The sequence below is a fragment of the Pelobates fuscus genome, chromosome 1 (genome assembly GCF_036172605.1).
Source record: "Pelobates fuscus isolate aPelFus1 chromosome 1, aPelFus1.pri, whole genome shotgun sequence".
Taxonomy (NCBI): domain Eukaryota; kingdom Metazoa; phylum Chordata; class Amphibia; order Anura; family Pelobatidae; genus Pelobates; species Pelobates fuscus.
In genome coordinates this window covers 107,335,992-107,359,467 of record NC_086317.1, presented here as the reverse complement: position 1 = coordinate 107,359,467, position 23,476 = coordinate 107,335,992, and the positions used below count along the sequence as shown (strand labels likewise).

Sequence of the window (23,476 nt, the reverse complement as noted above, 5' to 3'; positions counted from 1 at the left end):
TATTTTAGATTTAATGCTGTAGCGGTTCCTCACCTGGGCAAAGAGAACTATATCATTTACTACATCTCTAAATTTCTAGGAGTTTAACTATCAGATCCACGAAAAGCATTCAGAAATGATCTTTGCAATTTCTACGTATCTCACGGTTTCTTGTAGAACTTTGCCAACTCATTTGCCCATGTGTGGATCACCTTATCGAATGACAACTGTCATCTTCTTGTAAATATGAGGCCATTTTAAAGGAGGATCCGTGGCACTTTCACTACATAAATAGACAAAGATCCTTATTTATTTTAGATTTAATGTTGTTGCGGTTCCTCACCTGGGCAAAGAGAACAGTTTTCCCCCTGATATGTAGAGCTTAACCCTAAGCCTTGTCTTAATTGCAACAATCAAACAAAAATTCACATTATTAGCCTCCCCAATTTTATGTGTAGAACTAACACAAACTAGACTACAAAACACAATCCTTTAGATGAAGTCCAGTAAACGATAGCAGACCTATTCTCCACACACTTGAAGACAAAATCTAAAGGGAATTCATGCATTCCATGCTACTTAAGAAGCGCTAAGTACACATTTCTAGCATTGGAGTGCATCAAGTGTAGCAAAGCTTTCAATATCCTTGGTTAATGTATCATTTACTACATCTCTTATTTCTAGGAGTTTAACTATAAGATCCACGAAAAGCATTCAGAAATGATCTTTGCAATTTCTGCTCTTCTTTCAAGCTGTAGATTTCTAAAATTTGAACATGAGCCATTCGCTGACCTGGTCTACATTCCACGGATGTCACGGTGACCGCGTATAGCACGGACCGCGTCTAACCGCTAAAAAACACCAAAGCCAGACGAGGTGGCCGAGTGGTTAAGGCGATGGACTGCTAATCCATTGTGCTCTGCACGCATGGGTTCGAATCCCATCTTCGTCGACATTTCTTCAAAGCTTTCTTGTAGAACTTTGCCAATTCATTTTGCCTTGTGTGGATGGATCACCTTATCGAATGACAACTGTCATCTTCTTGTAAATATCAGTCCATTTTAAAGGAGGATCCGTGGAACATTCACTATATAAATAAGCACGGATCCTTATTTATTTTAGATTTAATGCTGTAGCGGTTCCTCACCTGGGCAAAGAGAACTATATCATTTACTACATCTCTAAATTTCTAGGAGTTTAACTATCAGATCCACGAAAAGCATTCAGAAATGATCTTTGCAATTTCAACGTATCTCACGGTTTCTTGTAGAACTTTGCCAACTCATTTGCCCATGTGTGGATCACCTTATCGAATGACAACTTGTAAATATGAGGCCATTTTAAAGGAGGATCCGTGGCACTTTCACTACATAAATAGACACGGATCCTTATTTATTTTAGATTTAATGTTGTTGCGGTTCCTCACCTGGGCAAAGAGAACAGTTTCCCCCTGATATGTAGAGCTTAACCCTAAGCCTTGTCTTAATTGCAACAATCAAACAAAAATTCACATTATTAGCCTCCCCAATTTTATGTGTAGAACTAACACAAACTAGACTACAAAACACAATCCTTTAGATGAAGTCCAGTAAACGATAGCAGACCTATTGTGTGGATCACCTTATCGAATGACAACTCTCATCTTCTTGTAAATATCAGTCCATTTTAAAGGAGGATCCGTGGAACATTCACTATATAAATAAGCACGGATCCTTATTTATTTTAGATTTAATGCTGTAGCGGTTCCTCACCTGGGCAAAGAGAACTATATCATTTACTACATCTCTAAATTTCTAGGAGTTTAACTATCAGATCCACGAAAAGCATTCAGAAATGATCTTTGCAATTTCTACGTATCTCACGGTTTCTTGTAGAACTTTGCCAACTCATTTGCCCATGTGTGGATCACCTTATCGAATGACAACTGTCATCTTCTTGTAAATATGAGGCCATTTTAAAGGAGGATCCGTGGCACTTTCACTACATAAATAGACAAAGATCCTTATTTATTTTAGATTTAATGTTGTTGCGGTTCCTCACCTGGGCAAAGAGAACAGTTTTCCCCCTGATATGTAGAGCTTAACCCTAAGCCTTGTCTTAATTGCAACAATCAAACAAAAATTCACATTATTAGCCTCCCCAATTTTATGTGTAGAACTAACACAAACTAGACTACAAAACACAATCCTTTAGATGAAGTCCAGTAAACGATAGCAGACCTATTCTCCACACACTTGAAGACAAAATCTAAAGGGAATTCATGCATTCCATGCTACTTAAGAAGCGCTAAGTACACATTACTAGCATTGGAGTGCATCAAGTGTAGCAAAGCTTTCAACATCCTTGGTTAATGTATCATTTACTACATCTCTTATTTCTAGGAGTTTAACTATAAGATCCACGAAAAGCATTCAGAAATGATCTTTGCAATTTCTGCTCTTCTTTCAAGCTGTAGATTTCTAAAATTTGAACATGAGCCATTCGCTGACCTGGTCTACATTCCACGGATGTCACGGTGACCGCGTATAGCACGGACCGCGTCTAACTGCTAAAAAACACCAAAGCCAGACGAGGTGGCCGAGTGGTTAAGGCGATGGACTGCTAATCCATTGTGCTCTGCACGCATGGGTTCGAATCCCATCTTCGTCGACTTTTCTTCAAAGCTTTCTTGTAGAACTTTGTCAATTCATTTTGCCTTGTGTGGATCACCTTATCGAATGACAACTGTCATCTTCTTGTAAATATCAGTCCATTTTAAAGGAGGATCCGTGGAACATTCACTATATAAATAAGCACGGATCCTTATTTATTTTAGATTTAATGCTGTAGCGGTTCCTCACCTGGGCAAAGAGAACTATATCATTTACTACATCTCTAAATTTCTAGGAGTTTAACTATCAGATCCACGAAAAGCATTCAGAAATGATCTTTGCAATTTCTACGTATCTCACGGTTTCTTGTAGAACTTTGCCAACTCATTTGCCCATGTGTGGATCACCTTATCGAATGACAACTGTCATCTTCTTGTAAATATGAGGCCATTTTAAAGGAGGATCCGTGGCACTTTCACTACATAAATAGACACAGATCCTTATTTATTTTAGATTTAATGTTGTTGCGGTTCCTCACCTGGGCAAAGAGAACAGTTTTCCCCCTGATATGTAGAGCTTAACCCTAAGCCTTGTCTTAATTGCAACAATCAAACAAAAATTCACATTATTAGCCTCCCCAATTTTATGTGTAGAACTAACACAAACTAGACTACAAAACACAATCCTTTAGATGAAGTCCAGTAAACGATAGCAGACCTATTCTCCACACACTTGAAGACAAAATCTAAAGTAAATTCATGCATTCCATTCTACTTAAGAAGCGCTAAGTACACATTTCTAGCATTGGAGTGCATCAAGTGTAGCAAAGCTTTCAACATCCTTGGTTAATGTATCATTTACTACATCTCTTATTTCTAGGAGTTTAACTATAAGATCCACGAAAAGCATTCAGAAATGATCTTTGCAATTTCTGCTCTTCTTTCAAGCTGTAGATTTCTAAAATTTGAACATGAGCCATTCGCTGACCTGGTCTACATTCCACGGAAGTCGCGGTGATCGCGTATAGCACGGACCGCGTCTAACCGCTAAAATACACCAAAGCCAGATGAGGTGGCCGAGTGGTTAAGGCGATGGACTGCTAATCCATTGTGCTCTGCACGCATGGGTTCAAATCCCATCTTCGTCGACTTTTCTTCAAAGCTTTCTTGTAGAACTTTGTCAATTCATTTTGCCTTGTGTGGATCACCTTATCGAATGACAACTGTCATCTTCTTGTAAATATCAGTCCATTTTAAAGGAGGATCCGTGGAACATTCACTATATAAATAAGCACGGATCCTTATTTATTTTAGATTTAATGCTGTAGCGGTTCCTCACCTGGGCAAAGAGAACTATATCATTTACTACATCTCTAAATTTCTAGGAGTTTAACTATCAGATCCACGAAAAGCATTCAGAAATGATCTTTGCAATTTCTACGTATCTCACGGTTTCTTGTAGAACTTTGCCAACTCATTTGCCCATGTGTGGATCACCTTATCGAATGACAACTGTCATCTTCTTGTAAATATGAGGCCATTTTAAAGGAGGATCCGTGGCACTTTCACTACATAAGTAGACACAGATCCTTATTTATTTTAGATTTAATGTTGTTGCGGTTCCTCACCTGGGCAAAGAGAACAGTTTTCCCCCTGATATGTAGAGCTTAACCCTAAGCCTTGTCTTAATTGCAACAATCAAACAAAAATTCACATTATTAGCCTCCCCAATTTTATGTGTAGAACTAACACAAACTAGACTACAAAACACAATCCTTTAGATGAAGTCCAGTAAACGATAGCAGACCTATTCTCCACACACTTGAAGACAAAATCTAAAGTAAATTCATGCATTCCATTCTACTTAAGAAGCGCTAAGTACACATTTCTAGCATTGGAGTGCATCAAGTGTAGCAAAGCTTTCAACATCCTTGGTTAATGTATCATTTACTACATCTCTTATTTCTAGGAGTTTAACTATAAGATCCACGAAAAGCATTCAGAAATGATCTTTGCAATTTCTGCTCTTCTTTCAAGCTGTAGATTTCTAAAATTTGAACATGAGCCATTCGCTGACCTGGTCTACATTCCACGGAAGTCACGGTGATCGCGTATAGCACGGACCGCGTCTAACCGATAAAATACACCAAAGCCAGACGAGGTGGCCGAGTGGTTAAGGCGATGGACTGCTAATCCATTGTGCTCTGCACGCATGGGTTCGAATCCCATCTTCGTCGACTTTTCTTCAAAGCTTTCTTGTAGAACTTTGCCAATTCATTTTGCCTTGTGTGGATAGATCACCTTATCGAATGACAACTGTCATCTTTTTGTAAATATCAGTCCATTTTAAAGGAGGATCCGTGGAACATTCACTATATAAATAAGCACGGATCCTTATTTATTTTAGATTTAATGCTGTAGCGGTTCCTCACCTGGGCAAAGAGAACTATATCATTTACTACATCTCTAAATTTCTAGGAGTTTAACTATCAGATCCACGAAAAGCATTCAGAAATGATCTTTGCAATTTCTACGTATCTCACGGTTTCTTGTAGAACTTTGCCAACTCATTTGCCCATGTGTGGATCACCTTATCGAATGACAACTGTCATCTTCTTGTAAATATGAGGCCATTTTAAAGGAGGATCCGTGGCACTTTCACTACATAAATAGACACAGATCCTTATTTATTTTAGATTTAATGTTGTTGCGGTTCCTCACCTGGGCAAAGAGAACAGTTTTCCCCCTGATATGTAGAGCTTAACCCTAAGCCTTGTCTTAATTGCAACAATCAAACAAAAATTCACATTATTAGCCTCCCCAATTTTATGTGTAGAACTAACACAAACTAGACTACAAAACACAATCCTTTAGATGAAGTCCAGTAAACGATAGCAGACCTATTCTCCACACACTTGAAGACAAAATCTAAAGTAAATTCATGCATTCCATTCTACTTAAGAAGCGCTAAGTACACATTTCTAGCATTGGAGTGCATCAAGTGTAGCAAAGCTTTCAACATCCTTGGTTAATGTATCATTTACTACATCTCTTATTTCTAGGAGTTTAACTATAAGATCCACGAAAAGCATTCAGAAATGATCTTTGCAATTTCTGCTCTTCTTTCAAGCTGTAGATTTCTAAAATTTGAACATGAGCCATTCGCTGACCTGGTCTACATTCCACGGAAGTCACGGTGATCGCGTATAGCACGGACCGCGTCTAACCGCTAAAATCCACCAAAGCCAGACGAGGTGGCCGAGTGGTTAAGGCGATGGACTGCTAATCCATTGTGCTCTGCACGCATGGGTTCGAATCCCATCTTCGTCGACTTTTCTTCAAAGCTTTCTTGTAGAACTTTGCCAATTCATTTTGCCTTGTGTGGATAGATCACCTTATCGAATGACAACTGTCATCTTCTTGTAAATATCAGTCCATTTTAAAGGAGGATCCGTGGAACATTCACTATATAAATAAGCACGGATCCTTATTTATTTTAGATTTAATGCTGTAGCGGTTCCTCACCTGGGCAAAGAGAACTATATCATTTACTACATCTCTAAATTTCTAGGAGTTTAACTATCAGATCCACGAAAAGCATTCAGAAATGATCTTTGCAATTTCAACGTATCTCACGGTTTCTTGTAGAACTTTGCCAACTCATTTGCCCATGTGTGGATCACCTTATCGAATGACAACTTGTAAATATGAGGCCATTTTAAAGGAGGATCCGTGGCACTTTCACTACATAAATAGACACGGATCCTTATTTATTTTAGATTTAATGTTGTTGCGGTTCCTCACCTGGGCAAAGAGAACAGTTTCCCCCTGATATGTAGAGCTTAACCCTAAGCCTTGTCTTAATTGCAACAATCAAACAAAAATTCACATTATTAGCCTCCCCAATTTTATGTGTAGAACTAACACAAACTAGACTACAAAACACAATCCTTTAGATGAAGTCCAGTAAACGATAGCAGACCTATTGTGTGGATCACCTTATCGAATGACAACTCTCATCTTCTTGTAAATATCAGTCCATTTTAAAGGAGGATCCGTGGAACATTCACTATATAAATAAGCACGGATCCTTATTTATTTTAGATTTAATGCTGTAGCGGTTCCTCACCTGGGCAAAGAGAACTATATCATTTACTACATCTCTAAATTTCTAGGAGTTTAACTATCAGATCCACGAAAAGCATTCAGAAATGATCTTTGCAATTTCTACGTATCTCACGGTTTCTTGTAGAACTTTGCCAACTCATTTGCCCATGTGTGGATCACCTTATCGAATGACAACTGTCATCTTCTTGTAAATATGAGGCCATTTTAAAGGAGGATCCGTGGCACTTTCACTACATAAATAGACAAAGATCCTTATTTATTTTAGATTTAATGTTGTTGCGGTTCCTCACCTGGGCAAAGAGAACAGTTTTCCCCCTGATATGTAGAGCTTAACCCTAAGCCTTGTCTTAATTGCAACAATCAAACAAAAATTCACATTATTAGCCTCCCCAATTTTATGTGTAGAACTAACACAAACTAGACTACAAAACACAATCCTTTAGATGAAGTCCAGTAAACGATAGCAGACCTATTCTCCACACACTTGAAGACAAAATCTAAAGGGAATTCATGCATTCCATGCTACTTAAGAAGCGCTAAGTACACATTTCTAGCATTGGAGTGCATCAAGTGTAGCAAAGCTTTCAATATCCTTGGTTAATGTATCATTTACTACATCTCTTATTTCTAGGAGTTTAACTATAAGATCCACGAAAAGCATTCAGAAATGATCTTTGCAATTTCTGCTCTTCTTTCAAGCTGTAGATTTCTAAAATTTGAACATGAGCCATTCGCTGACCTGGTCTACATTCCACGGATGTCACGGTGACCGCGTATAGCACGGACCGCGTCTAACCGCTAAAAAACACCAAAGCCAGACGAGGTGGCCGAGTGGTTAAGGCGATGGACTGCTAATCCATTGTGCTCTGCACGCATGGGTTCGAATCCCATCTTCGTCGACATTTCTTCAAAGCTTTCTTGTAGAACTTTGCCAATTCATTTTGCCTTGTGTGGATGGATCACCTTATCGAATGACAACTGTCATCTTCTTGTAAATATCAGTCCATTTTAAAGGAGGATCCGTGGAACATTCACTATATAAATAAGCACGGATCCTTATTTATTTTAGATTTAATGCTGTAGCGGTTCCTCACCTGGGCAAAGAGAACTATATCATTTACTACATCTCTAAATTTCTAGGAGTTTAACTATCAGATCCACGAAAAGCATTCAGAAATGATCTTTGCAATTTCAACGTATCTCACGGTTTCTTGTAGAACTTTGCCAACTCATTTGCCCATGTGTGGATCACCTTATCGAATGACAACTTGTAAATATGAGGCCATTTTAAAGGAGGATCCGTGGCACTTTCACTACATAAATAGACACGGATCCTTATTTATTTTAGATTTAATGTTGTTGCGGTTCCTCACCTGGGCAAAGAGAACAGTTTCCCCCTGATATGTAGAGCTTAACCCTAAGCCTTGTCTTAATTGCAACAATCAAACAAAAATTCACATTATTAGCCTCCCCAATTTTATGTGTAGAACTAACACAAACTAGACTACAAAACACAATCCTTTAGATGAAGTCCAGTAAACGATAGCAGACCTATTGTGTGGATCACCTTATCGAATGACAACTCTCATCTTCTTGTAAATATCAGTCCATTTTAAAGGAGGATCCGTGGAACATTCACTATATAAATAAGCACGGATCCTTATTTATTTTAGATTTAATGCTGTAGCGGTTCCTCACCTGGGCAAAGAGAACTATATCATTTACTACATCTCTAAATTTCTAGGAGTTTAACTATCAGATCCACGAAAAGCATTCAGAAATGATCTTTGCAATTTCTACGTATCTCACGGTTTCTTGTAGAACTTTGCCAACTCATTTGCCCATGTGTGGATCACCTTATCGAATGACAACTGTCATCTTCTTGTAAATATGAGGCCATTTTAAAGGAGGATCCGTGGCACTTTCACTACATAAATAGACAAAGATCCTTATTTATTTTAGATTTAATGTTGTTGCGGTTCCTCACCTGGGCAAAGAGAACAGTTTTCCCCCTGATATGTAGAGCTTAACCCTAAGCCTTGTCTTAATTGCAACAATCAAACAAAAATTCACATTATTAGCCTCCCCAATTTTATGTGTAGAACTAACACAAACTAGACTACAAAACACAATCCTTTAGATGAAGTCCAGTAAACGATAGCAGACCTATTCTCCACACACTTGAAGACAAAATCTAAAGGGAATTCATGCATTCCATGCTACTTAAGAAGCGCTAAGTACACATTACTAGCATTGGAGTGCATCAAGTGTAGCAAAGCTTTCAACATCCTTGGTTAATGTATCATTTACTACATCTCTTATTTCTAGGAGTTTAACTATAAGATCCACGAAAAGCATTCAGAAATGATCTTTGCAATTTCTGCTCTTCTTTCAAGCTGTAGATTTCTAAAATTTGAACATGAGCCATTCGCTGACCTGGTCTACATTCCACGGATGTCACGGTGACCGCGTATAGCACGGACCGCGTCTAACTGCTAAAAAACACCAAAGCCAGACGAGGTGGCCGAGTGGTTAAGGCGATGGACTGCTAATCCATTGTGCTCTGCACGCATGGGTTCGAATCCCATCTTCGTCGACTTTTCTTCAAAGCTTTCTTGTAGAACTTTGTCAATTCATTTTGCCTTGTGTGGATCACCTTATCGAATGACAACTGTCATCTTCTTGTAAATATCAGTCCATTTTAAAGGAGGATCCGTGGAACATTCACTATATAAATAAGCACGGATCCTTATTTATTTTAGATTTAATGCTGTAGCGGTTCCTCACCTGGGCAAAGAGAACTATATCATTTACTACATCTCTAAATTTCTAGGAGTTTAACTATCAGATCCACGAAAAGCATTCAGAAATGATCTTTGCAATTTCTACGTATCTCACGGTTTCTTGTAGAACTTTGCCAACTCATTTGCCCATGTGTGGATCACCTTATCGAATGACAACTGTCATCTTCTTGTAAATATGAGGCCATTTTAAAGGAGGATCCGTGGCACTTTCACTACATAAATAGACACAGATCCTTATTTATTTTAGATTTAATGTTGTTGCGGTTCCTCACCTGGGCAAAGAGAACAGTTTTCCCCCTGATATGTAGAGCTTAACCCTAAGCCTTGTCTTAATTGCAACAATCAAACAAAAATTCACATTATTAGCCTCCCCAATTTTATGTGTAGAACTAACACAAACTAGACTACAAAACACAATCCTTTAGATGAAGTCCAGTAAACGATAGCAGACCTATTCTCCACACACTTGAAGACAAAATCTAAAGTAAATTCATGCATTCCATTCTACTTAAGAAGCGCTAAGTACACATTTCTAGCATTGGAGTGCATCAAGTGTAGCAAAGCTTTCAACATCCTTGGTTAATGTATCATTTACTACATCTCTTATTTCTAGGAGTTTAACTATAAGATCCACGAAAAGCATTCAGAAATGATCTTTGCAATTTCTGCTCTTCTTTCAAGCTGTAGATTTCTAAAATTTGAACATGAGCCATTCGCTGACCTGGTCTACATTCCACGGAAGTCACGGTGATCGCGTATAGCACGGACCGCGTCTAACCGATAAAATACACCAAAGCCAGACGAGGTGGCCGAGTGGTTAAGGCGATGGACTGCTAATCCATTGTGCTCTGCACGCATGGGTTCGAATCCCATCTTCGTCGACTTTTCTTCAAAGCTTTCTTGTAGAACTTTGCCAATTCATTTTGCCTTGTGTGGATAGATCACCTTATCGAATGACAACTGTCATCTTTTTGTAAATATCAGTCCATTTTAAAGGAGGATCCGTGGAACATTCACTATATAAATAAGCACGGATCCTTATTTATTTTAGATTTAATGCTGTAGCGGTTCCTCACCTGGGCAAAGAGAACTATATCATTTACTACATCTCTAAATTTCTAGGAGTTTAACTATCAGATCCACGAAAAGCATTCAGAAATGATCTTTGCAATTTCTACGTATCTCACGGTTTCTTGTAGAACTTTGCCAACTCATTTGCCCATGTGTGGATCACCTTATCGAATGACAACTGTCATCTTCTTGTAAATATGAGGCCATTTTAAAGGAGGATCCGTGGCACTTTCACTACATAAATAGACACAGATCCTTATTTATTTTAGATTTAATGTTGTTGCGGTTCCTCACCTGGGCAAAGAGAACAGTTTTCCCCCTGATATGTAGAGCTTAACCCTAAGCCTTGTCTTAATTGCAACAATCAAACAAAAATTCACATTATTAGCCTCCCCAATTTTATGTGTAGAACTAACACAAACTAGACTACAAAACACAATCCTTTAGATGAAGTCCAGTAAACGATAGCAGACCTATTCTCCACACACTTGAAGACAAAATCTAAAGTAAATTCATGCATTCCATTCTACTTAAGAAGCGCTAAGTACACATTTCTAGCATTGGAGTGCATCAAGTGTAGCAAAGCTTTCAACATCCTTGGTTAATGTATCATTTACTACATCTCTTATTTCTAGGAGTTTAACTATAAGATCCACGAAAAGCATTCAGAAATGATCTTTGCAATTTCTGCTCTTCTTTCAAGCTGTAGATTTCTAAAATTTGAACATGAGCCATTCGCTGACCTGGTCTACATTCCACGGAAGTCACGGTGATCGCGTATAGCACGGACCGCGTCTAACCGCTAAAATCCACCAAAGCCAGACGAGGTGGCCGAGTGGTTAAGGCGATGGACTGCTAATCCATTGTGCTCTGCACGCATGGGTTCGAATCCCATCTTCGTCGACTTTTCTTCAAAGCTTTCTTGTAGAACTTTGCCAATTCATTTTGCCTTGTGTGGATAGATCACCTTATCGAATGACAACTGTCATCTTCTTGTAAATATCAGTCCATTTTAAAGGAGGATCCGTGGAACATTCACTATATAAATAAGCACGGATCCTTATTTATTTTAGATTTAATGCTGTAGCGGTTCCTCACCTGGGCAAAGAGAACTATATCATTTACTACATCTCTAAATTTCTAGGAGTTTAACTATCAGATCCACGAAAAGCATTCAGAAATGATCTTTGCAATTTCAACGTATCTCACGGTTTCTTGTAGAACTTTGCCAACTCATTTGCCCATGTGTGGATCACCTTATCGAATGACAACTTGTAAATATGAGGCCATTTTAAAGGAGGATCCGTGGCACTTTCACTACATAAATAGACACGGATCCTTATTTATTTTAGATTTAATGTTGTTGCGGTTCCTCACCTGGGCAAAGAGAACAGTTTCCCCCTGATATGTAGAGCTTAACCCTAAGCCTTGTCTTAATTGCAACAATCAAACAAAAATTCACATTATTAGCCTCCCCAATTTTATGTGTAGAACTAACACAAACTAGACTACAAAACACAATCCTTTAGATGAAGTCCAGTAAACGATAGCAGACCTATTGTGTGGATCACCTTATCGAATGACAACTCTCATCTTCTTGTAAATATCAGTCCATTTTAAAGGAGGATCCGTGGAACATTCACTATATAAATAAGCACGGATCCTTATTTATTTTAGATTTAATGCTGTAGCGGTTCCTCACCTGGGCAAAGAGAACTATATCATTTACTACATCTCTAAATTTCTAGGAGTTTAACTATCAGATCCACGAAAAGCATTCAGAAATGATCTTTGCAATTTCTACGTATCTCACGGTTTCTTGTAGAACTTTGCCAACTCATTTGCCCATGTGTGGATCACCTTATCGAATGACAACTGTCATCTTCTTGTAAATATGAGGCCATTTTAAAGGAGGATCCGTGGCACTTTCACTACATAAATAGACAAAGATCCTTATTTATTTTAGATTTAATGTTGTTGCGGTTCCTCACCTGGGCAAAGAGAACAGTTTTCCCCCTGATATGTAGAGCTTAACCCTAAGCCTTGTCTTAATTGCAACAATCAAACAAAAATTCACATTATTAGCCTCCCCAATTTTATGTGTAGAACTAACACAAACTAGACTACAAAACACAATCCTTTAGATGAAGTCCAGTAAACGATAGCAGACCTATTCTCCACACACTTGAAGACAAAATCTAAAGGGAATTCATGCATTCCATGCTACTTAAGAAGCGCTAAGTACACATTTCTAGCATTGGAGTGCATCAAGTGTAGCAAAGCTTTCAATATCCTTGGTTAATGTATCATTTACTACATCTCTTATTTCTAGGAGTTTAACTATAAGATCCACGAAAAGCATTCAGAAATGATCTTTGCAATTTCTGCTCTTCTTTCAAGCTGTAGATTTCTAAAATTTGAACATGAGCCATTCGCTGACCTGGTCTACATTCCACGGATGTCACGGTGACCGCGTATAGCACGGACCGCGTCTAACCGCTAAAAAACACCAAAGCCAGACGAGGTGGCCGAGTGGTTAAGGCGATGGACTGCTAATCCATTGTGCTCTGCACGCATGGGTTCGAATCCCATCTTCGTCGACATTTCTTCAAAGCTTTCTTGTAGAACTTTGCCAATTCATTTTGCCTTGTGTGGATGGATCACCTTATCGAATGACAACTGTCATCTTCTTGTAAATATCAGTCCATTTTAAAGGAGGATCCGTGGAACATTCACTATATAAATAAGCACGGATCCTTATTTATTTTAGATTTAATGCTGTAGCGGTTCCTCACCTGGGCAAAGAGAACTATATCATTTACTACATCTCTAAATTTCTAGGAGTTTAACTATCAGATCCACGAAAAGCATTCAGAAATGATCTTTGCAATTTCAACGTATCTCACGGTTTCTTGTAGAACTTTGCCAACTCATTTGCCCATGTGTGGATCACCTTATCGAATGACAACTTGTAAATATGAGGCCATTTTAAAGGAGGATCCGTGGCACTTTCACTACATAAATAGACACGGATCCTTATTTATTTTAGATTTAATGTTGTTGCGGTTCCTCACCTGGGCAAAGAGAACAGTTTCCCCCTGATATGTAGAGCTTAACCCTAAGCCTTGTCTTAATTGCAACAATCAAACAAAAATTCACATTATTAGCCTCCCCAATTTTATGTGTAGAACTAACACAAACTAGACTACAAAACACAATCCTTTAGATGAAGTCCAGTAAACGATAGCAGACCTATTGTGTGGATCACCTTATCGAATGACAACTCTCATCTTCTTGTAAATATCAGTCCATTTTAAAGGAGGATCCGTGGAACATTCACTATATAAATAAGCACGGATCCTTATTTATTTTAGATTTAATGCTGTAGCGGTTCCTCACCTGGGCAAAGAGAACTATATCATTTACTACATCTCTAAATTTCTAGGAGTTTAACTATCAGATCCACGAAAAGCATTCAGAAATGATCTTTGCAATTTCTACGTATCTCACGGTTTCTTGTAGAACTTTGCCAACTCATTTGCCCATGTGTGGATCACCTTATCGAATGACAACTGTCATCTTCTTGTAAATATGAGGCCATTTTAAAGGAGGATCCGTGGCACTTTCACTACATAAATAGACAAAGATCCTTATTTATTTTAGATTTAATGTTGTTGCGGTTCCTCACCTGGGCAAAGAGAACAGTTTTCCCCCTGATATGTAGAGCTTAACCCTAAGCCTTGTCTTAATTGCAACAATCAAACAAAAATTCACATTATTAGCCTCCCCAATTTTATGTGTAGAACTAACACAAACTAGACTACAAAACACAATCCTTTAGATGAAGTCCAGTAAACGATAGCAGACCTATTCTCCACACACTTGAAGACAAAATCTAAAGGGAATTCATGCATTCCATGCTACTTAAGAAGCGCTAAGTACACATTACTAGCATTGGAGTGCATCAAGTGTAGCAAAGCTTTCAACATCCTTGGTTAATGTATCATTTACTACATCTCTTATTTCTAGGAGTTTAACTATAAGATCCACGAAAAGCATTCAGAAATGATCTTTGCAATTTCTGCTCTTCTTTCAAGCTGTAGATTTCTAAAATTTGAACATGAGCCATTCGCTGACCTGGTCTACATTCCACGGATGTCACGGTGACCGCGTATAGCACGGACCGCGTCTAACTGCTAAAAAACACCAAAGCCAGACGAGGTGGCCGAGTGGTTAAGGCGATGGACTGCTAATCCATTGTGCTCTGCACGCATGGGTTCGAATCCCATCTTCGTCGACTTTTCTTCAAAGCTTTCTTGTAGAACTTTGTCAATTCATTTTGCCTTGTGTGGATCACCTTATCGAATGACAACTGTCATCTTCTTGTAAATATCAGTCCATTTTAAAGGAGGATCCGTGGAACATTCACTATATAAATAAGCACGGATCCTTATTTATTTTAGATTTAATGCTGTAGCGGTTCCTCACCTGGGCAAAGAGAACTATATCATTTACTACATCTCTAAATTTCTAGGAGTTTAACTATCAGATCCACGAAAAGCATTCAGAAATGATCTTTGCAATTTCTACGTATCTCACGGTTTCTTGTAGAACTTTGCCAACTCATTTGCCCATGTGTGGATCACCTTATCGAATGACAACTGTCATCTTCTTGTAAATATGAGGCCATTTTAAAGGAGGATCCGTGGCACTTTCACTACATAAATAGACACAGATCCTTATTTATTTTAGATTTAATGTTGTTGCGGTTCCTCACCTGGGCAAAGAGAACAGTTTTCCCCCTGATATGTAGAGCTTAACCCTAAGCCTTGTCTTAATTGCAACAATCAAACAAAAATTCACATTATTAGCCTCCCCAATTTTATGTGTAGAACTAACACAAACTAGACTACAAAACACAATCCTTTAGATGAAGTCCAGTAAACGATAGCAGACCTATTCTCCACACACTTGAAGACAAAATCTAAAGTAAATTCATGCATTCCATTCTACTTAAGAAGCGCTAAGTACACATTTCTAGCATTGGAGTGCATCAAGTGTAGCAAAGCTTTCAACATCCTTGGTTAATGTATCATTTACTACATCTCTTATTTCTAGGAGTTTAACTATAAGATCCACGAAAAGCATTCAGAAATGATCTTTGCAATTTCTGCTCTTCTTTCAAGCTGTAGATTTCTAAAATTTGAACATGAGCCATTCGCTGACCTGGTCTACATTCCACGGAAGTCGCGGTGATCGCGTATAGCACGGACCGCGTCTAACCGCTAAAATACACCAAAGCCAGATGAGGTGGCCGAGTGGTTAAGGCGATGGACTGCTAATCCATTGTGCTCTGCACGCATGGGTTCAAATCCCATCTTCGTCGACTTTTCTTCAAAGCTTTCTTGTAGAACTTTGTCAATTCATTTTGCCTTGTGTGGATCACCTTATCGAATGACAACTGTCATCTTCTTGTAAATATCAGTCCATTTTAAAGGAGGATCCGTGGAACATTCACTATATAAATAAGCACGGATCCTTATTTATTTTAGATTTAATGCTGTAGCGGTTCCTCACCTGGGCAAAGAGAACTATATCATTTACTACATCTCTAAATTTCTAGGAGTTTAACTATCAGATCCACGAAAAGCATTCAGAAATGATCTTTGCAATTTCTACGTATCTCACGGTTTCTTGTAGAACTTTGCCAACTCATTTGCCCATGTGTGGATCACCTTATCGAATGACAACTGTCATCTTCTTGTAAATATGAGGCCATTTTAAAGGAGGATCCGTGGCACTTTCACTACATAAGTAGACACAGATCCTTATTTATTTTAGATTTAATGTTGTTGCGGTTCCTCACCTGGGCAAAGAGAACAGTTTTCCCCCTGATATGTAGAGCTTAACCCTAAGCCTTGTCTTAATTGCAACAATCAAACAAAAATTCACATTATTAGCCTCCCCAATTTTATGTGTAGAACTAACACAAACTAGACTACAAAACACAATCCTTTAGATGAAGTCCAGTAAACGATAGCAGACCTATTCTCCACACACTTGAAGACAAAATCTAAAGTAAATTCATGCATTCCATTCTACTTAAGAAGCGCTAAGTACACATTTCTAGCATTGGAGTGCATCAAGTGTAGCAAAGCTTTCAACATCCTTGGTTAATGTATCATTTACTACATCTCTTATTTCTAGGAGTTTAACTATAAGATCCACGAAAAGCATTCAGAAATGATCTTTGCAATTTCTGCTCTTCTTTCAAGCTGTAGATTTCTAAAATTTGAACATGAGCCATTCGCTGACCTGGTCTACATTCCACGGAAGTCACGGTGATCGCGTATAGCACGGACCGCGTCTAACCGATAAAATACACCAAAGCCAGACGAGGTGGCCGAGTGGTTAAGGCGATGGACTGCTAATCCATTGTGCTCTGCACGCATGGGTTCGAATCCCATCTTCGTCGACTTTTCTTCAAAGCTTTCTTGTAGAACTTTGCCAATTCATTTTGCCTTGTGTGGATAGATCACCTTATCGAATGACAACTGTCATCTTTTTGTAAATATCAGTCCATTTTAAAGGAGGATCCGTGGAACATTCACTATATAAATAAGCACGGATCCTTATTTATTTTAGATTTAATGCTGTAGCGGTTCCTCACCTGGGCAAAGAGAACTATATCATTTACTACATCTCTAAATTTCTAGGAGTTTAACTATCAGATCCACGAAAAGCATTCAGAAATGATCTTTGCAATTTCTACGTATCTCACGGTTTCTTGTAGAACTTTGCCAACTCATTTGCCCATGTGTGGATCACCTTATCGAATGACAACTGTCATCTTCTTGTAAATATGAGGCCATTTTAAAGGAGGATCCGTGGCACTTTCACTACATAAATAGACACAGATCCTTATTTATTTTAGATTTAATGTTGTTGCGGTTCCTCACCTGGGCAAAGAGAACAGTTTTCCCCCTGATATGTAGAGCTTAACCCTAAGCCTTGTCTTAATTGCAACAATCAAACAAAAATTCACATTATTAGCCTCCCCAATTTTATGTGTAGAACTAACACAAACTAGACTACAAAACACAATCCTTTAGATGAAGTCCAGTAAACGATAGCAGACCTATTTGTTACAAAACTGTTACAAAAACCTTATTGCACTGTGTACTTTTCAATGCTATTTTCGACTTTCTGCCTTATGTGCAGTCGTTGGTATGGTTCAGCACGAATCCTTTGTGTAAGCGTATAGGTGGCCGCCATTTCGGGACTTTGCACGTGTTCGCGGCCATCTTACGTGCGAACAGCGGTGTTTGCCAGCAATCGTCTGGAACTAAAAACGGAGACGCACCCAGGCGAACACCGCTGAGACCTCCAGGATAGCATAACTTCGTGCTGGACCTACCGAATAGCCCACCGTTCGGTAGGACGATTACTCTCCGCAAGGGGAGTACAGCGACCTCCAGGATAACTATGGATGACCATGGGTTCGTGGAGTTTTCCCGTACGAACGGAGACCGACCGCAAGGCCTAAACGTGTGGAACTATTTTCGGCCAGAAAGTCTGTGCGGTCGGTCAAAACTTTGAAAACCCCTAACTCCTGAACCGTTCATCCGAACAGGTTGGTTTTCGGATATGTTGCTCCCCTGAACAAGACCTGTACAGCGGTGTAGGATTTAAAGGGGTACCCCCTGGTTTCGGGGTACATCCAGAACTTGGTTGAAAATATGTACTGTATAATTGGGTTAACTGTTTATCTGAGGGGAGGAGATGTGTGGGAGGTACCCAATATGTGATTGGTGATTTTATGCCTCCCCCTGGGAGTATCCTGTTTACATGTAACCACAATAAAAAGCAGGCTGGTCAGCCCAGTCCTCAGTTCTTACTTGACCCTCAAATCGCTGCTTTGACTCGTTTTGTGGGTAGAAAAGGTATCCTAGCTATGCTATAGCTAGTGGGATGTTTCCACACTTACAGGACTCGCATGGAATACTATGGAACTCGGCTCTCCCCTCTTCAGCAACTAGGAATCCAGACAACTAAACGGTCCAGCTCTCAGCTAGCCTAAGGGTAACCGTAACATTTGGTGGCAGCGGTGGGAGGATTCTGGATATCCTAGGAGAGGCACGGAACGGATGGAGAGCACCTACGCAAAATTGAAACGTACAACCCTGAAAGATTTATTGGAAAGCAGAGGAAGGCACGCCAGCAACCGGCCAAAGAGGGAACTGATCGCAGAATTGACAGAACTGGATCAAAGCTCCACCATGACGGAAACACCAATCACGGATGATGATGCAAAGGCAAGAATTGTTCGGGGGAGGCTTCCCTTATACGGGCCAAACCCATCTATAGAACTGATACAGCAATTGATGGTGGAGGCAGACGCGGATTTACAAAAGACCCGAGCCTACAACATTGAAATGGCCAACGCACAACGCACTGCTGAAGCCCCACAAGTAATCGTTCCTGTTGAAACTGCTGGGAAGCCTAAAATACCCTTTGCGGCATTCCGATCCTTCCTGGAGAGCGAGACAGGAATTGATGAGTACTTGGCAGACTTCGAAAGGCAATGCGCCCTGCACCAGATTCCCACCAGAGAGTGGCCCACGATCTTGTCTGGGAAGCTATCTGGGCGAGCCCTGGAAGCTTTTCGTACTTTGGGTACTGAGGAAGTGACACAGTATGAACGAGTTAAAGAGACTCTGCTAAAAAGATACGCGGTGACTCCAGACACGTATCGCCGGCAGTTTCGGGGCACGAAAAAGAAGCCTAACGATACACATATGGAATGGGCGCACCGAATGCGGAGAGCGGTAAATCACTGGATGAGCGGAAGTAAAGCTGTGACTGGTGAGGAAATTTTACAATTATTCCTCTTAGAACATTTTTACGATGGCATGGAACAAAAAGGGAAGGAGTGGCTGCGAGACAGGCGACCTTCCACTCTAGAAGAAGCGGCCAAATTAGCTGATGAACATTACGATTCACGTCTTCACGAGTCCACAAACTACCGGGCTCCAGCACGGGTCGAGCCCAGAGAGGTTTACCGTGCACCTCCTCGTACGGAGTTCCGGGCCCCAGTACCCGCCGGGCCCCCCAGACACTCAGGGTCATCCAATAACAATTTTGATCGCCCTAGGCCCACTTGCCACCGATGCAAGCAACCAGGACATTTCATGGCCAACTGCCCGCTTGGCACACACCAGACGCCCAGGAATTACAATTACCCCTCTGGGCCCTACCGTCCTGCCCGAGCCCTCTGTGTTAACCAGGAGACCCCTATGGAGGAATATTTGGGGCCGCTTCACGAGGCAGACCCGGTATATGCGGCTTCGGATAACCGACAGCACCATCGGCAGAAGGTATGGCTCGAAGGGCGATCTACCGAGGGGTTGAGAGACACAGGGGCTACCATAACACTGGTACAAAGTCATCTGGTGCCAGAACACAAGAGGTCAGGGCAGACCGTGGCCGTTAGAGTGGCGGGAGGGGATGTGTACAAAGTCCCGACCGCTAAAGTACATCTTGATTGGGGAGCGGGGAAAGGAGCTGTAAACGTGGGTATAATGGACCATTTACCTGCTGAAGTACTACTGGGCAATGATTTGGGCCCCATGACTTCAGCCTATGCACCAGTATATAACAACGAAGCGAACCCAGTGACTACACGGGCACAAGCCCGGACGGACCGAGAACCCTCACCAGTGCGGGAGACCCAGGTAAGACCAACCCCGACTTCTCTTGACCTGTTAGACCCCATACCCTGGGACACCCCAGTTACCTTTGAGACCGAGTCTAGGACTGACCCGACCTTACAAAAATACCGGGAACGAGCAGAGACAGGGGGGAGCGGGGCAGATAACGAAACTTTTCTATGGGAAAAAGGGAAACTATACCGCTTGACAGAGAAAAAGGGACAACGTAGGCGACAGCTGGTAGTACCCCACAAATACCGTCAGGAAATCCTCAAAATAGGACACGACATCCCCTTGGCAGGTCACTTAGCTATAACACGTACGCTACACCGCATTACCCACACATTCTTTTGGCCAGGAGTACACGCTGACGTTAAGAATTACTGTAATACTTGCGATGTATGTCAACGAGTGGGAAGGCGAGGCGATCACCCTAAAGCGCATCTAGTCAATATGCCCATTGTAGAGGAACCCTTTAGCAGGGTTGCTATTGACCTAGTAGGACCACTGGCCACCCCTAGTCCCTCCGGTAAGCGCTACATCCTTACCGTAGTAGACTACGCTACCCGGTACCCCGAGGCAGTCGCCCTGTCCAACATCCAAGCGGATACGGTAGCGAATGCCCTGGTACAAGTATTCTCCCGGGTAGGATTTCCAAAGGAAATTCTATCCGACCGGGGCACCCAATTCACAGCAGAATTGACCCAACAACTCTGGCAGGTGTGCAAAATTAAATCCCTCCTGAGTTCACCCTATCATCCCCAAACGAACGGACTTTGTGAAAGGTTTAACGGAACCCTCAAGCAAATGCTCAAAACGTTCACACAGGAGTACCGAGATTGGGAACGCTTTCTGCCGCATCTCCTATTTGCGTATCGGGAGGTGCCCCAGGAAACGACAGGGTTCTCTCCCTTTGAGTTGCTCTACGGACGAAAGGTACGGGGCCCCCTAAACCTGATCCGAGAACACTGGGAAGGAGAGACGGAAACGGACGGTGTCCCTATTGTACCATACGTATTGGAACTCAGGGACCGCATGGAGCAGCTAGCCAAATCAGTGCAGGCTAACCTCCAGTCGGCCCAGAAAAGACAGAAAGTATGGTACGATAGGGGGGCCCGAAGGAGAATCTTTACCGTAGGACAAAAGGTGTTAGTACTTAAGCCGGTAAAGACCGACAAGTTACAAGCATCATGGCAGGGCCCATACCAGATCGTAGAAAAAAGGGGCGACACCACTTATGTTATAGCCAGTTGTCACGACAACAACCTCAGGAAGACATTCCATGTAAACATGCTCAAGGAATACTTGGAGCGCCCCGAGAACGTGACCGCCGTATGTTGCCCTCCCCAGGAAGACCCCGACAGTCTACCCATTCCCGACTTGCTGGAAAAGAGTCCACCCACAGGGGTAGTGACCCAGGTTCAGATAGGAGACCGACTTAGCCCCACTGAAAGGGAGCAGCTCAATACACTCCTCCAGTCCAAGCACCTCACGTTCTCCCAGAAACCAGGGTACACCACCTTAACTACCCACCAGGTCGATACCCCCGGACAAACACCCTTACGCCAACCCCCGTATCGCATCCCCGAGGCCGTTAGAGCCGGAATGAAGAAGGAGATAGATGAGATGCTCCAACTCAGGGTGATTGAGCCCTCCGATAGTCCCTGGGCCTCCCCGGTTGTCCTGGTACCCAAGAAAGATGGGACAACCCGGTTCTGTGTAGACTATAGGAGACTCAATGAAAAAACAGTAACAGACGCCTACCCTATGCCCCGGGTAGACGAGCTACTTGATCGCATAGCCAGGGGAAATTACCTGACCACTATCGACCTCTGTAAGGGTTACTGGCAGATTCCCCTGGCCCCGGAGGCTATCCCCAAGTCGGCCTTCGTCACCCCCTTCGGCCTATACCAGTTTAAGGTAATGCCGTTTGGGATGAAGAACGCCCCCGCTACATTCCAGCGCTTGGTAGATAGACTCCTGGATGGCTTCCAGGGTTTTGCCTGTGCATACCTGGACGACATAGCGATTCACAGTGAGTCCTGGGAGGACCACTTAGCTCACGTAGGAATGGTTCTGGATCAGATCCGGGCGGCTGGCCTGACTCTGAAACCAGCAAAATGTCACTTTGGGATGGCCGAGGTACAGTACCTGGGTCATCGGGTGGGGTGCGGAAAACAGCGACCAGAGCCGGCCAAGATAGAAGCTGTTGCCAACTGGCCCACCCCCATCACAAAAACCCAGGTTTTAGCCTTTCTGGGCACAGCAGGGTACTATAGACGATTTGTACCCGACTACAGCACACTTGCCAAACCTTTGACTGACTTGACCAAGAAAAACTTACCTCGACAGGTCCTGTGGTCTCCCCACTGTGAAACGGCTTTTCAGGCCCTCAAAAATGCTTTGGTTAATGCTCCTGTCCTGGCGGCCCCAGCCCTTAACAAACGTTTTATCGTCCATACAGACGCTTCCATGTTCGGGCTGGGAGCCGTCCTTAGCCAAGTAGGTGAAGATGGAGGGGAGCACCCAGTGGCCTACATCAGCCGGAAGCTCCTGCCCCGCGAAGTCAGCTATGCAGCGATTGAAAAGGAGTGTTTGGCCTTGGTATGGGCATTAAAGAAATTGACTCCCTATTTATATGGACAAGAGTTCACTCTGGTCACCGACCATAACCCGTTGGTGTGGCTAAACCGGGTCTCTGGAGATAACGGCAGGTTATTACGTTGGAGCTTATCATTACAACCCTTCAATTTCACCATTTCCTACCGACCTGGGAAACAGAATGGCAATGCGGACGGGTTGTCCAGACAAACGGACCTCAGCCCAGCATAACCAGCGGTCTGGACAGCCTTAGTCTGCCCCGAAAAGGGGTCAGACGGTGTCTGCCAGAGTGTTCCACAAAAAGGGAGCACTGTTACAAAACTGTTACAAAAACCTTATTGCACTGTGTACTTTTCAATGCTATTTTCGACTTTCTGCCTTATGTGCAGTCGTTGGTATGGTTCAGCACGAATCCTTTGTGTAAGCGTATAGGTGGCCGCCATTTCGGGACTTTGCACGTGTTCGCGGCCATCTTACGTGCGAACAGCGGTGTTTGCCAGCAATCGTCTGGAACTAAAAACGGAGACGCACCCAGGCGAACACCGCTGAGACCTCCAGGATAGCATAACTTCGTGCTGGACCTACCGAATAGC

At 41.7% G+C, this 23,476-nt stretch overlaps 11 non-coding genes across 11 annotated transcripts; all 11 read left to right on the top strand.

Annotated features, from left to right (window-relative positions):
- Positions 1-849: 849 nt before the first annotated feature.
- Positions 850-931, top strand: TRNAS-GCU (transfer RNA serine (anticodon GCU)). The gene has a single exon. It is a non-coding gene; the product is annotated as a tRNA-Ser (tRNA).
- Positions 932-2,546: 1,615 nt separating this feature from the next.
- TRNAS-GCU (transfer RNA serine (anticodon GCU)) lies at positions 2,547-2,628 on the top strand. The gene has a single exon. It is a non-coding gene; the product is annotated as a tRNA-Ser (tRNA).
- A 2,096-nt stretch (positions 2,629-4,724) lies between these two features.
- On the top strand, positions 4,725-4,806 carry TRNAS-GCU (transfer RNA serine (anticodon GCU)). Its single transcript has one exon. It is a non-coding gene; the product is annotated as a tRNA-Ser (tRNA).
- A 1,011-nt stretch (positions 4,807-5,817) lies between these two features.
- TRNAS-GCU (transfer RNA serine (anticodon GCU)) lies at positions 5,818-5,899 on the top strand. The gene has a single exon. It is a non-coding gene; the product is annotated as a tRNA-Ser (tRNA).
- Positions 5,900-7,514: 1,615 nt separating this feature from the next.
- Positions 7,515-7,596, top strand: TRNAS-GCU (transfer RNA serine (anticodon GCU)). Its single transcript has one exon. It is a non-coding gene; the product is annotated as a tRNA-Ser (tRNA).
- A 1,615-nt stretch (positions 7,597-9,211) lies between these two features.
- Positions 9,212-9,293, top strand: TRNAS-GCU (transfer RNA serine (anticodon GCU)). Its single transcript has one exon. It is a non-coding gene; the product is annotated as a tRNA-Ser (tRNA).
- Positions 9,294-10,300: 1,007 nt separating this feature from the next.
- On the top strand, positions 10,301-10,382 carry TRNAS-GCU (transfer RNA serine (anticodon GCU)). The gene has a single exon. It is a non-coding gene; the product is annotated as a tRNA-Ser (tRNA).
- A 1,011-nt stretch (positions 10,383-11,393) lies between these two features.
- Positions 11,394-11,475, top strand: TRNAS-GCU (transfer RNA serine (anticodon GCU)). Its single transcript has one exon. It is a non-coding gene; the product is annotated as a tRNA-Ser (tRNA).
- A 1,615-nt stretch (positions 11,476-13,090) lies between these two features.
- TRNAS-GCU (transfer RNA serine (anticodon GCU)) lies at positions 13,091-13,172 on the top strand. The gene has a single exon. It is a non-coding gene; the product is annotated as a tRNA-Ser (tRNA).
- A 1,615-nt stretch (positions 13,173-14,787) lies between these two features.
- On the top strand, positions 14,788-14,869 carry TRNAS-GCU (transfer RNA serine (anticodon GCU)). The gene has a single exon. It is a non-coding gene; the product is annotated as a tRNA-Ser (tRNA).
- Positions 14,870-16,965: 2,096 nt separating this feature from the next.
- On the top strand, positions 16,966-17,047 carry TRNAS-GCU (transfer RNA serine (anticodon GCU)). The gene has a single exon. It is a non-coding gene; the product is annotated as a tRNA-Ser (tRNA).
- The last annotated feature ends 6,429 nt before the right edge of the window (positions 17,048-23,476 follow it).